Source organism: Esox lucius, chromosome 13 (assembly GCF_011004845.1).
Source record: "Esox lucius isolate fEsoLuc1 chromosome 13, fEsoLuc1.pri, whole genome shotgun sequence".
Classification (NCBI taxonomy): domain Eukaryota; kingdom Metazoa; phylum Chordata; class Actinopteri; order Esociformes; family Esocidae; genus Esox; species Esox lucius.
The window spans coordinates 31131415-31143669 of record NC_047581.1 but is presented as its reverse complement, the minus strand read 5'-3'; the positions used below and the strand labels follow the sequence as shown (position 1 = coordinate 31143669).

Genomic DNA, 12255 nt, shown 5'->3' with positions numbered 1-12255 from the left:
CACCTTGGTCTGATTATCCCAGTAAAAGGCAGAGTTCATGGAGTCATTATACCAAATGAAAGACAGAGACCATGGACCCATTATCCCAATAGAGACAAAGACCATGGACTCATTATCCCAGTAGAGTAAGAGACCATGGACCCATTATCCCAGTAGAGTAAGACCAATAAACCTCCACACAGAAGGACCGGAACAAAGTGAGAGATGGCAATTTAATCTTTTATTCTTTTATGGTACCACCTTCCAATCAGATCTTAGTCTTACACAGGTTGTAATCTAGGAGAGGCGTGATTGAGAGGTCCGTATGAGCTCTGGAGACACAAAGAAACGTTAGGTAGAGTTGATATGAGTCAGACCAACAGTTTGATAGCTACTACACCCCTATCATACACAGTCCAACCCACCTAATTCCTCCATTTTGACGTGCGCCTGCCATCACTCCTTCTCCCTGTGTCCGGCTACAGGGGGAAAAAGGTGGCAGGTAATTGCACGGTCCCTCCTGATGGATTTTAAAGTGCCGGAATGGGGGTTCGTTTACAGGATGTCAGGTCTCCGAGAGGGGGTCATTGTTAGCGGTCGCAAGATGAAAGTCAACCAATTGCCGCGTGAAGGAGGGGTCACCAAATGAAAGGCGGATTACCAAGGCACGTGTGCTGCTCCAGTCGCCTGTCGCCATGACGCGGCCAGGCTGGATAATGGACTGTGTGTGGGAAAATGGCGTGTGTTGTTGTTTGGAAGGCAAAGATGTGAGATGTGGATGTGTTTGTGTTTGAATGCGAGTCAACACTTTGGAGCATAATGTTGGGAAAAAAACATGAATTCTATCACCCCCCCCCCCCCCCCCCAGCGTGTCAGGTCTTGGTCATTGTGATGCCGGGCTTCACAGCGAAAACCTATTTTGAAAATATGGATTATTACATGCAATTTGTCTTGCACACATTTTTATAGACAAGATGAGGATCCTGAAAGGGGACTATTTCTCTGCTTTTTTTGTGATCTTTGGCATGAAAGGCTGTGATAAATTGGATCTGTAATACGCTTCCTTTATCTCCAGAATACGGCCATTACTGAGCACTGTGGGTTTGTTATGGGGCTTATTCGCCCCTCATTGCACCGGGTGTCTCTGCTCTCCCTCGCTCCCCCAGAGATAGAGGTGGGGAGGCGGTGGGGAGGAGGTGGGGCGGCGGGGGGAGTTGGTGGAGAGGCTCGTTTTTAAAAAATGTCTCCCTCCTCCCTTGTTTATTTTCTCCCCTCCCTCAGACAGATCCATCTGTGTTTTGTTAATACAGATTATTTTGTGCAACAGATTCTCACTCTGTATCTCTGTCTGTCTCTGAAATCCCAACGGAGCAGCCATGCACTCCAAGCCCCCGACGCGTAATTAATTCTTAATTGGAACATTTGTTTATCTTTGTTGCTTGAAGAAGCCAATGAGTTGCTGCGGTACCCAATAGGCCAGAGACAACAAGGGGAGGGGAGGGGAGGAGCTCCTCAGCCGCGCTGATTTGCATGGAGTCCCTCCTCAGGGGAAAGGACTGGGATCAGTGTGAGGAAGCGCACACCAACCCAAAACACACCGACGCACGCCCACGAACACACACCCACACACACACACCCACACACCCACCCACACACACAGGCTCACACGCATAGTTTTGCTTAATTGTACATTTGCTTCTTTTTTTTTTTTTTTTTCAGTCGTTATGCGATTTTTATCTTTTCCATTCAGGAAAGCTTCTGCAGACCAGACACTGGACATTGATCGGCTGTGGGCAAAAATATTTCGCACAACACATTTCAAAACCAATGCACAGCATACCCAATGGGCAAAGCTTAGAGATTCCGACTACTTCTGTACGATGACCGACCTCGCGATAGTCAAATAGATTAAGCTAAAAGGCAAACAGAAAAGACATTCCATAAATCATTCAGTTATAGACCCACTGTACTGTATACACTACTTATAGTTATTTGCAGTGGCTCTCAAATGAACATGTAATCAAAATAGATTTAATTAGGAGTTTTTGCCACTGATCAACACAAAAAGGTCTTGATCAACCCACTCTGCTCCGGGGGGACATTCAGTGCCTGGAAAATGTTCTTATATCCTACCCTTGATGAGTGCTTTCGAGAAACCTTATTCTTGAATTAGGGTTGAATGTTTCTTACTCTTCATGGTTTTGTTTTTGTTAGGAATAAAATGCAACAAACCAACTGTGGGACCTCGTAGAGACAGGTGTGTTTAACCTGGCATCATTGCACACTACCTTTGAGAGACACTCTATAGACCCTCTGCACCTTATGGATTACAGAATAAGTAAACCTGGCTATAACACTACTGTACTTTCATAGACACTGTATAGTAAACCAATACCTGATCTCTTCCTCAAGACTCCCCTTTCTTGAGAAAAATGGCCAGAATCCTTTGATCGTGACAAAAACAGATGGGTTTTCAGGTAAATAACGGGGGTACGGCGTACCGGGTCAAGGCGAGTACGATTACAGCACAATTCCAAGAAAGCTGTGTGTAAATCCTCCTTTAATTAACATGATATGCCAGCTGCATAAACATTCTGGATTCGAACTCCAGGCAGTGTGCTACTGTATTCCCTCGTTGCGGTCATCCGATGGTGTATGCTTCAATTCAGGCCACAGGTGCTGTTGTCCCAGCGTGAGTTGTTGAATGTTATTACGCTTTTTTAGAGTGCACGAATGGCGCGACAGTCCAAGTGTCTGTTTGACATTTTGATGAATGCATCATTACCGGTCCTGATTCTACCTCGCTGGCACTTAATGACCGAAGTTATGACCGGGAAGCCTCGGCCCACGGAGACCATAACCTGCTGAAGAAAAATAAAGGCTGTATGTTTACATGTTTTTTTTTATTATTTTTATTTTTTTTACATTTATTTTGTTTAGCAGACAGGCTTATGCAGAGGGACTTACATTTGGTTGGTACATGTTAAGAAGCTACATGGAACAACCACACAACTCAGGAGTAGTAACAACATTCAATTTGTCATTGGCAAAAGATAATGCTGGGAAAAAGACAGTACAAATAATAAACATAGGAAGTGTTTTTGTAATTCATGTAGGTGACCGAAATTGTTTAGGTTTTTTTGGTAAAGGAGGGTCCCGCAATGGTTGATGTCCGGTTGTTCTGGATGTGTTACGGGGTTCTGTGGCAAACATGTGGCGAGCCCTCTGGATCACAGTCGATGTGTTATAGGGGTTTGGTGGCAAACACGTGGTGATTCCTCTGGATCACAGTCGATGTGTTATAGGGGTTTGGTGGCAAACACGTGGCGAGCCCTCTGGATCACAGTCGATGTGTTATAGGGGTTTGGTGGCAAACGTGGTGAGCCCTCTGGATCACAGTCGATGTGTTGCAGGGGTTTGGTGGCAAACGTGGTGAGCCCTCTGGATCACAGTCGATGTGTTACGGGGTTTGGTGGCAAACATGTGGTGAGCCCTCTGGATCACAGTCGATGTGTTGTAGGGGTTTGGTGGCAAACGTGGTGAGCCCTCTGGATCACAGTCGATGTGTTGTAGGGGTTTGGTGGCAAACATGTGGTGAGCCCTCTGGATCACAGTCGATGTGTTACAGGGTTTGGTGGCAAACATGTGGTGAGCCCTCTGGATCACAGTCGATGTGTTATAGGGGTTTGGTGGCAAACATGTGGCGAGCCCTCTGGATCACAGTCGATGTGTTGTAGGGGTTTGGTGGCAAACGTGGTGAGCCCTCTGGATTACAGTCGATGTGTTACAGGGTTTGGTGGCAAACGTGGTGAGCCCTCTGGATCACAGTCGATGTGTTGCAGGGGTTTGGTGGCAAACATGGTGAGCCCTCAGGATCACAGTCGATGTGTTACAGGGTTTGGTGGCAAACATGTGGTGAGCCCTCTAGATCACAGTCGATGTGTTACGGGGTCTACGGGGTCTGGATCACAGTCGATGTAATCTAGACGTGGGATGGGACGTGTCTTGATTAGTACCGCTTCGTTCAGTGCTGCTTCCTGGGTGAGGTACGGCAATACTCTATGATTGTTTTTGAGCATGACTGGTTTAGGCTGACCATTATTGTCGCCTGTCACTTCCAAAGTGACCTCCGACCTTTCCAAACCTTTCAGGTTAATATTAAATCTCTCCGGTTTTAGGCTGTGTTGCAGATTGCACAGTCAACATGTTAGATTTTCTTTTTGGCATGTTATGCTTTTTATTGGATAGAGGAATTAAAATTGGATTCTAAAAGGGACACAAAAAGTCCTTTTCAATTGAGCTGACACATGTAGAACTTAGTGTGAATACAATTTGGTAACATAGTATTTACATTTCAATCATGTTATTACTTCAGCGTCACCATGGATTTAATCCAGCCCTGGGCTGATGTAAATTTGCAGAGTACAAATTATTCTAATTATGTCCATGGCCCTCGTGGAATCTAGTGGGCTTCCCAGGTGACATCCCTGTACTTTCAGTGCCATACGTTTCACCAAGTCTGTAGATACAAATTCACTCATAATTTTGCTTGACGAACATGCAAATGCTTTAAAACCTATATTATCATTTTGATGTTTATATGTGTGTTTATACATTTTGATGTTCAAAATGTTTGAAAAGTTATTGATGGTGCGATGATTCCTTCCACTATTCAGTGCTTATTGTCTTGGTCAAACTGAATTTTGAGGAATTTTGCGTGCCTGTGTCTTCTGTTGGTCATTTGAGGAGAGATAATTGCTTGACTTAGTGACATCTGTGGAGCAGAGGGAAGGTGCAGTTTGATCAATATAAATTCAGAACAGAATTTCAGCCAAAATCATTTCTTCTGAATAAATCTACTAAAACTCTAGCATTCTACTATTGTAGATATTTTATGGAAATGTTCGGATATTATCATGCAAAAATTATTTAAATCAACAATATACAGCCTTAAATGATGCTGAATTGTAAAATGTTTAAACATAAATAATTATTATTAGCCAACATTTGTACAAGTAATAATGTGCTGTTTTATTTTGAAAGTACGTTTTAAACATATCAGTGTTCTGGAGACTTAGCATTACCAGAACTAAGGAGGTCTTAATCTGGATCCCATACAAAACTAATCCGTAAAATGTGACACACAAATAGGCTACGTTACTCACAAATATGTAGCGGCCCTCACAAATATGTGGAACAAGTCACAAATATGTACCCTCATAAATGTAATGCAAGTCACAAATCTGTAAAATTCAGGTGACAGATGGTGCAACATTCGCAAAAACATGATTCAACATAAAAAGTCTTACATTCATTTGCTAATCATCCTTTGTTTTTATTAACGATTTGTTTGGGGATTTTGACATATTTTTGTGAAACTACATGCATATATTTCCTGACAGTGATTTTTATTTCACAGTTGCATTATGTATTTGTGACTCGCTGTATATGGGACTCGCTACTTACAAGTTTACAACATTTTGATAGGAATATATCTCCATAGACATGCCCCTCTTCCTCTTCCCTCTCCTGCACATGGAAAACAATCCGGCCTGGGCCTCATTTCACCCTCCCGGTAGTCCAGCTGACGTCGACGGGCTTGTTACTTGTCGAGGCCCAATTAATCAAGTTATGTGTCGAGCGGAGAAAACAGTAACTGGGTCATCAGGAGATTGTGAAATCAGTCCCTATAGTGCCTCTGGAGCCCATTTCCATACGGAGCGACCACTCCAATCAGTCAGCACCTCCAGTAAGAGCCACCGGTTATAAATAGTGCTGGCCAAGCGAGACGGGCCAGCTCAGGACGACTTAACCCGTCACCAAGTGTGTGCAAACATGGCTGGTTACTGCAGCTAGATGGGGACTGGGCGGCGTGGACGAAGGAGAGAATGGATGGGGATCAGGGTAAAGGGGGAGAGGCAGTTTTAAACTCACGGGTGGGCTAATGATGCCAGTGTAACAGATGGTCAGTGGACAATGTATATGAGAAAGCTCAGTTAAACGCAACTCCCAACTTAGTGTGAAGAGAATGCCAAACCTAAAACCTGCCAGTTGGAATCATTGAAAAATGTGCCCCCACTTCCTTGCATCTAAAAGGGACCGAAAAGGCAACTAGTGATGGCCATTCCAGGTTTCATTAGTGTTATTTTAGCAGCAGGATATTATGCTGGCAGCGCTCAGATTTTTTTTATTACAATAAAAGCCATCATTGAAATGTACAATGCAATATAGGTAACAATGTAGTCTGTGAAAAAGAACTGACAAGAATAACATTGAAACGGACAATAAACATAAAATGTACAAACTAGATTGTTAACTATATTACCTTATATAGTTCAGTGATGGCTTTTATTCTGAGTTAGCACTGCTAGCATTATATCCTGCTGTTAGAAGAACGGTAATGAAGCCTCGAATGCCCATCACTAGCGACCACAAAGGCAATACACAGGTTTTCGGCTACCGACGGACCTAGAGATGATCTCCAAATTACCCCTATTAATTAAAATATGTTGGTTGTTTTAGGGTTGATGAGAACACCTTGTTGAAAAAATCTAAAACAAAGAGCGAGTGAATGAGTGTGAGTGAGAGGCTGAAAGTGGAAATTAGTTAGATAAAGTGAGAGATGAGAGAGTAAAAAATGGAGTGAGTGAGAAATGGAGAGATAAATTCAAATATCAGAGAATATATCTGAGCTGGTGAAATGGGTAGAGAATTGGAGTGGAAGGAAAAATAAAATTTTGGAAAAAATTAAGCTAGTTACATAAGTAGAATTGACAGATGTGGAAAAAGCCCAGTGGAATTCCAGAGGCCCGGTCTAATAGACCCACCAGGAAGCAGCAGCCGTATTCATCTCCAATGTAATTAGGGCCTTTGGAAATTGAAAGAACGACCCGTGCGTGTATCCTCGGATGCCCCATTAGGTTTCGTGTATACGCAGAACGTCTTCATCCCCTGGTCTTTGCCCCCTCCCCCTCTTCCTCCTGCTTCCTCAGTGCTGGAGCGAGAAAGGGAAAGAGAGGGACCTTTAGACTTGTCTTCACTTATCACGTGTTAGATAGTGGAATGGCGTGTTGTGCATTAATAAACCTCCCGCAATGAATCGCTGCCCTCCCAGGGGTGTGCCACGTTAACGCCGGAGAGGCCGGTCGACACCATCTCTAATCAAAGTTGTCCCTTTTTCCTGTTTGTGACAAATTAAAGTGTTTCACTGATTGATATGTGTTAAATGGGGTACAGTGAATATGTTCTCCAGCATTAGGTTGTGCATTGATGCTTAACATAAAGCTCTCATGTTAATGGTCTGCTCTTGGGAAGGTTTTGAGGTGCGCTGCATAAAGTAGGCCCACAGTCTGTATTCCCACTTCCCATCAAAGTTAGCAGATGTATAACATTAACATTTACCATTTACATTCTGTTTTGCATTAACATTTTCCATTTACATTCTGTTTTACATTGACATTTACCATTTACATTCTATACTTCTTTTCCTACCCATTATTTAACCAAATATCCCAATTGAGAACCAATTATCAAATACAATGACTTATTGTACAGATTAATACAGCCCCCCAAAATGGCCTTAGGGTTGACCCCATTAGTTATTGGTAATGACAAACAATCACAGGCTAAAGAATTAGACATAAAATCAGTTAAATGACACTGCTAAAACTTTTAAAGGCACTTTGTTTCTACTCTGTCTGTACAAAATAATCATTGAGCGCTGTACTTTTTTAAGCATTGAATTAGTCCCATTAGAACAAACCCTCTGGCCTTGCCCTCTTTTGGTGGTTTTTATTTTCCACTAATCAACAGTGAATATAGGTTAGTGGCACGGACAGCCAACTGCAATTAGTGTCTGCAATTTAGCCCTTCGATTAGTTTTTTGGGAAACTGTTTTGTTGCAGTCATTCTGACTGTACCGTGTGTTTTAACAGAAACCAGCAACCAGGCTGATGTCCAGGACCATGCTATATCAAAACCAGTAGAAACCTCTTATTCAACGCTGACCTTTAAATCGATTCCACTGCATTTTCCCACATGGTTCCTCTGTGATCACTAGTACACTATGGGGGACGTTAATACCCAGGCTCCTCTGGAGCCACCAAGCTGATACACGGTCGGGACTGAACCCGCATCTCTTTGGTGTTGTTGCAGGCGCCAGGCGTCGTCAGAACCGCATGGACACATCTCCCCGCTCCTGCTCTCCTCCGCCCCTGTATCTGAGAAATTAGTTTGAACCCCCGCCATGTGTGTGAGTGGACCAATGTAGGACGTTTGGTGAGGAGGGGTCCCTTCGCGGGGTCCATTCACACCCCCAGAAGGTTCTGGTTGTTGGGGGTGGGGGGGGGGGGCGGCGGTTCAGGATGAGCTGTGATGCCTTGGGTCTCATTAGCCCAGAAAGATGTGTCCACTAGGCCATCCGCTCTCCCCCTGCCTTCCCACGTCACCCAAGGTCTTGTTTTGGAGGCAGATGAATGGCCTCATTCCCCTGGCCTAATAGACAGGCTGTAATTAACATTGTCATGAAGCTAATTGTCATTTATTTCAGTGCCATCAGTCTCAGCCCTGAGGTTTTTTTATCTGTTCCAGGCAGGCAGCCCAGACACCTCCTCTGCTTCCCCTTTCCCGACCCCCCCCCCCCCCCCCACACACACACACACGCACACACACTCCTCTCAAGACGTTTGGTGGGCTGTGAAGTGGAGCCTCTGCTGGACGTTGCAGTGCCTCTCTAAGTGGGTTTGAAGGTTTGCTTAAAAGTCCGTTCTCCAGAGTTAAGTGTTTGCTGTTTCATGGATAAGCTTCATTTTGCTTTAACATATACACAACGCTTTTTAAGGTCTAAGTAAAATTGTTTTATTTAATTATATTTTAGAATATTGTGAGCTGTCTGTGATACCAGAACCATTTTCGGTTTCTCTTTAGACTATCAGTCAATAGACATAATCTTTTTCCAGCTAAACAAGACCACCAATCTGTTGGGAGAATAGGTGATGCATTAAGGCAGTTAAATCTAAATTTGTCTCCTGTGTGGCGCGGCGGAGAGCTGAGGGCACGCTCCCAGGATGCACTTCATGTGTTTAATGGGTCCGTAGTAAATCGCTGCTAAGTGCCTTTACCAATTTGCCCCCTCGCAGCTGAGCCCAGCGAAAACACAGACAATGATTTACTGGCAGGGAGAGGGAGAGAGACAAAGGAAACAAACACTGTCATATGTCCAAACTCAAGCACAAAAAGAAAGTGGACCTGTCTCTTGGAGTAGGAGTTGACAGTTTCAGTCAATCCAATAGCCGACTAAGGGCCCGGACACGAATGACGGTGAATGCCGGAACGGAGTGGGTCAAAGGATAGGTTAAGAGGTAGATGTTAATGGACGGTTGACTTAAATACACGAGTACCCATTCTGGGTGCTTGGAATGTTCCTATTTATGTTCCTATTTAGGCGGAGAATCTCCATGAACCTTTTAAACTAGCAGTCTGTTGGAGGAAAAAGAGCTCAGACAAAAGGAAAGAAATGTCAATCAATCAATTAAAATCATTTTATTTTTGCTCTTTTCACATTACAGAGTGGTTATACAGAAATCTAGCCCAGAAATATCAAAGACCAAGCACCAACAACAAATTGATGCACAGTTCCTAATGACAAGCTCCCTAATAGGTTTGTAACCTAGGATGAAACCTAGAGAAGAGCCAGACTCTGGAACACAAAAAAAGTAGCTAGCCATCTAGTAAGGACACAATGGCTTGGTATCCTTGGTGTCTGCTGTGCTCCTGTATATATGTTACTGGTAAGTCATTTAGTGGACCCTCTTATCCAGAGTGTGACTTACAATAGCAAGTGCTTAAAATAGCCCACTGGCCGTGCTGAGTAGCCCCTGTGAGCTACGCAGGATGTTGGCGTTAGAGCAGAGGAGTCAAACCGGTTCCATGGAGGGCCAAGTGTCTGCAGGTTTTCACTCTCACCTTGTACTTGATTGATTAATTAGGTCAATAATTGGTTAGTTTCTACCCTCAACTAGTTGTTTAGGTCTGAACTGGGAACCAATTTAAAGGAAAAACCAAAATCCTGCAGACACTCTGCCCTCCATGGAACCGGTTTGACACCCCTGCGTTAGAACAAGATATGTCGCTAGCTAAAGCGGTACTTTAGCAGTAACTAGAAAAAAATACAATCTGTAAAAAATTTCTTATAAATTGCTCAGCCCTGTGGTTGATTCCACGAAGCATTGCTAATCTCAGGGATGCTAGCAGACTCTGTCTTGTAAATACAATATTTTGTCACCATTCAGCTGGTTCATCTGAGATGTCAAGGCACATATATTTTAAATAATATTTTTTTTATATTTGTTTTCTAATGACACTCAAGACCATTATAAACACAACCGACTGATTAATATGATGTTTAGTGTACAAAATGTTTTGGCGTGGTAGATGTGATTTGTCGTGGTAGAAATGTTTCAGCCTGGTCAAAGTGTTTTGGCGTGTTATAATATTTGAGTTCTAGTTGAGTCATCTGTGGTCTAATGAGGCCTACTGAGATGCATTCTTGGAATTGGTTGCTCGTGCCCATGGACAATAAATGCCTTGGCGGTTGAATGGATGCGTACACACAGTGCAACAGCCTGTAGACCACCATTGCCATAGATTTTCAGATTTTCACAGCACACACATTACAATGAAGTCGCCTCGTCGTGTCGTAAGTCTCGACTGCCATTCGTGCTAATTGGCTGTTGTGTAAATTCAACATCTGTTGAGGTTGTGCTCCGCCACAGACCAGGCCACAGCTGGGCTAGTAGACCTCTCTGTCCATTCGTTTATTCGTTTAATAAAACAACAACAGATGAACTGCCTGTAACTGCCCGTAACGGCTTGCCCAAGAGGCTTCAGAATTTAAGCTGTAAATTATCCCAATTATTCTATTTTATAAGACGCTTGGATGGCACTGAACATTATTGGCACTTGGGGTTTAAAACCATTATTTTGTGATGGGAGAGAAAGTGCTGCTCAATGACCCAACTGCCTCTACAAGGTTGTGCTTTATTAAAGGATAATTGTTTTTCCTTAGGAGCTGCTTTGGCTGGAATTCTATTCACAATGTGAGATAGTCATAACTATATTGGAATCATACTGGCCTGATTATCTGTTCACAATTATTGCTTTTATGGAGAACGCAGAAATGCTTTTTTTTGTCAATTAAACACGAATGACACTAAAATAAAGTTAAATAGAATATACTTTTCCCCCCCAGATCACTTAGCCTCATTGACATTGCCTGGTGTCTAGTAAGAATAGTACGCCCAATGTGTAATGTCAACCCAATTTCATCCCATTCCCATTTTCTCCCTGACTAATGGGGAGTAAAAATACATTATGTTAGTCCTTTTACTCGGACCATTGGGATAAATGTCATCATGACAACCTATGTGTTGCTATTGTTAGTAGACAGTGTCTCGACTCTTGAGCCTGGTCCACGGTTCCTGTGATTGCTTGATTCTGGTCAAGACACACACATAGCGGGAGTACGGCTGCCCTCAAACGTCGACAACAGAAAGGTTGTGCACCAAGGCTAGCACTTAACCCCAAAACTAAATCGAAAACTGGTGTGGAGTACTGAAGCAAATGCTGCTCTGCAAATGTTTTCCTGCAACCTTATTGGGCAGGTGGAATCTCATCCGTACTGAAAAGAGGTTGTTCTCTCTGAAGGAAAACTGCTGAGGTATCTCAGTGTACTAACCGAATCACCCCTTCAGAACAAGAACGTTTCAAAATGCCTGGTAGTCATTACGGATGCCAAGACATGTTGGTTTAGTACAGGTGAAGACTGATATTTCAGGTAAATATGTTTTGTTCCATATCATTGCACATGTATTGAAGGAAAGGTCCGACTAATTAATTATAGCTATATATATATATATATATATATATATATATATATATATATATATATATATATATATATATATATATATATATATATATATATATCCTGCACTTTAGATCTACATGAATTTATTTGTTTTACAAAAATGAGAGCAAGAGGAGGAAGTGAAGTGAAGAACAGAGGGAGTTTGTGTATTGCGCATTGAAGCAATTGGAAAAACAACCAACAACCCTCTGGAAAAAAAAAGACACTGAATTTGTTGAAATTAGGTGTAAGCATTCAGTCGAGCGTGGAGAAAGATCAAAACTGTTAGCGGAAATAAGATGCGTGGAATTGGATGCCGGGGGGAGGTTGTGGGAAGTCAAGCAGGGTCGGCATGGAGGAATGAAAACCCC

The 12255-nt window shown here is 42.9% G+C and overlaps 1 protein-coding gene across 3 annotated transcripts in view; it reads left to right on the top strand.

Moving 5' to 3' along the window:
* Positions 1–12255, top strand: part of si:dkey-215k6.1 (transmembrane protein 132C) — a 221088-nt gene that overhangs the window by 161638 nt on the left and 47195 nt on the right. The window lies entirely within an intron of this gene.